Raw genomic sequence first — 2,924 nt, 5'->3', positions numbered from 1 at the left:
AGTTTTTGAGTAGGTATCAGCTTGGCGTATTTTTCAGTTCTATAGAACAAATTAACACTTGTTATTATATTTGTAAAATTTGTTTTAAATTCAAAAAAAAAATAAAAAGTAGTTGCAAATATTAAACTAACAAATAATGAATGATTGTATTTATAGTCAAATATTTATTTTTTTACACCTATTTTTTTTTTTTTTTTTAATAGTAAAACATTTTTTTTGAGCTATCTGAACTGAAACTATAAAAACTAACATAAGGTTAAAGTATTCCAATTATAAAATTTGTGTGACAAATGGTTTGTTTGGAGTTCGAAAACTGTTTTTGAAGGAGCAAAACCCCATGCTATTCCCAAAAGAAATTTCTGTTGCTTGGTGTTAAGTTAAAGACTTGAAACCTAGGAAATATGATTTTAAAAATATTTCCAACTATATTAGCCTCTGGAAGCATACAAATTTCAATTTTTTTTTTTAATAAAAATCGTTCTAATATACATCCTCTTAATTCCAATTTTTTTGTACCCTTGAAAAATTTGATAATTGTATGTATTTTATAAAAAAAATAAAATAACGAAAACATTGAATTCGGTCTTCAAACGAAAAAAAAAAAAACTCATCTGAAACAACATTACTCAACAGTAAAATTATTTATTATTATTATTTATTAAAATACAGATTATTTATAACAAACGATTTTTTAAATTATTTTTTTTTTATACTTAAAAAACTACCTAATTTAAAATCACTTTTTATCAATGATTTTTTGAAAAAGAATTAAAAATAAAACCGGAAAGTTATTTTGTAGTCATTTCTAGCCAAATTTTAAAATAAAACAGTATCACGTTTTTGAAAAATGTTTTTTTTTTTTTAATTTGCTATAAACGGTGGCCATATTTCTAGAAGCGAAACCCGTTAGATCATTATGAAAATAAATATTGATTATTCAAGAAAAAAAATATACAAAAAATTAATTTTTTTAAAAAGACTTTCAAATAATTTTTCCTTATTTTGATATCAAGATTTAAATGATTTTTGGGAACATTTTCGTTGAAATTATTTAAGCCGTTTACGAAATCAAGAAAGCGGTTTTATAATTTAGTTACCTACTGTTAATAACTTCTAAAAAATATTTTTTTCAAATAAACTCGTAACATTAAAATCTTATTTAAAATGATTTTTAAATTGTATAATCTTTAATTAAACTTTTAACCTGTCCTTAAAGTTTTGAAATTTACGTGGGTTCTTTACTCTTCCATTTTAAAAACTAAAGCCTAGTCTAGAGGCGATCCAAAAAATTTCATGTAAAGCCAGCACAACGAAGTCGTAAACGAAAATTTTGCTTTTCGTTGCACATTACGCAGCTTAACCAACGAAATTCTAACCTGTGCTTGAATATTTGGAGAGTTTTCAATCATTTTCACTCACATTTAACTGTTCAGGTAATTTTTCTTGATCCAATCGTTTTTTTGACTTGGATACTAAGACAAATTTTTTGTTTTGGTTAAGCAGCGTACTTTATCCGAAAAATTAGAAAAAGTATTCATTTCCAACCATTGTTTTTCCTGTTTGTCGTACAAAGTTTGTTGAAATTGAATTAGTGGTCTGGGAGAAAGACAAATTATACTTTGTGAGGTATCGTTTATTATGAGTTGTGAAAAAATCGTTTTTTATCAATTTGTACAAAATTATTGGAAATCCGTTCATCCGTTTAGAGAGTACAGCATGAAAAACCATGGTTATGTTAATTTTGGTTTCAATTTTTTATAAAGGTATCACATTGTCTAACATATATTTTGTTAAATTTGTCCACACCGATAAAATCTTTAATTTACTATGAGATCCAAGAGAGCTAAGAAATCCATAAAATGAAAAGATGTTTTTTTTTTTAAATATAAAGTCCCCGCTTTACTTACTCGTCAAAATTAATTAACTTAACATTATTACCAAATTTCATTATTGTACTTTTTTGTAGTATTTTTTATTTACCATTTTTGCAAGTGATTTTGAACATAAGTTGAGTTTTTTTGGCAAATTATCCAGTTAAACAATGCAGTTAAAATTTACAAAAAACGCAATTACCAATTGAAGTTAAAGATAAATCAAACCTATGTCCATGTACAAATGTTCTTATATTTTTTAGATTTATCGGAAGTAAGCACCCTAAATTAAAATGTATCAAATAATAACGCACATTTTCCTTTCACCTAAAGAAAAAACAAACAAAAATATGTATGGATTTATTTGATATTTAATCCTATAGCAAAGTTAAATTATCACACATTTCCCATGTTTTCCAAAAACAAACACCTTTTCAACTAAATATTATTATATAAACTTCTTCTCTAAAAAAAAAACATCTTTTTCCTCAAGATCTTTGTATGGACTTCTAACACTCTTCGTTCCCATAACAAATGGGCCAGATGTTTTGATACCATTTTTTACAAAATATTTTGTTGAAAAGAAAATTGATAAGTAATTTTTTCATTGACCACGTCTGACATCTGTCGTTAAAAGGTAGTGCTTTCTCTGTTTTTCTATATTTGTTCCTTTCGCACTTAGTCAAAAATGTTGCACTTATTCTCCACTTTATTTTAGGTGGAACCAACCTGAATATGCTTCTAGCAGTCCATATATATTAAGTCAATGAATTTTTTAAACGTTTTTATTCAGTCTTTAATTTTTTCAAAATTTTAAAAATTTAATAATCTCCAATTTGGCACTGTGGTGCTGAATCCTGCTTGCATCTGTATTGATCAACTTGTTCGAAAGCTAAAAAAAAATAATATTTCGAGTTAAAAATATTTACAGTTTTCAAGTCAATTATATTATCTACCTCTTTTTGGATTCAAGCAATTATACTTTTGAAGAGCACATGGTCCATCCATCTGCAAGTAACACCGACCATTATAGGCACAAGTTGGCAGATCTAG

General features: G+C 25.9%; 1 long non-coding RNA gene across 1 annotated transcript; it reads right to left on the bottom strand.

Moving 5' to 3' along the window:
- Positions 1-2,640: 2,640 nt before the first annotated feature.
- LOC129919847 (uncharacterized) lies at positions 2,641-2,924 on the bottom strand. Its single transcript, XR_008773124.1, has 2 exons — positions 2,828-2,924; positions 2,641-2,763 (listed from the first exon to the last, which is right to left on the bottom strand). It is a non-coding gene; the product is annotated as an uncharacterized LOC129919847 (long non-coding RNA).

Source organism: Episyrphus balteatus, chromosome 4, assembly GCF_945859705.1.
Source record: "Episyrphus balteatus chromosome 4, idEpiBalt1.1, whole genome shotgun sequence".
NCBI classification, from domain to species: domain Eukaryota; kingdom Metazoa; phylum Arthropoda; class Insecta; order Diptera; family Syrphidae; genus Episyrphus; species Episyrphus balteatus.
This window is presented reverse-complemented; position numbering and strand designations above follow the sequence as displayed.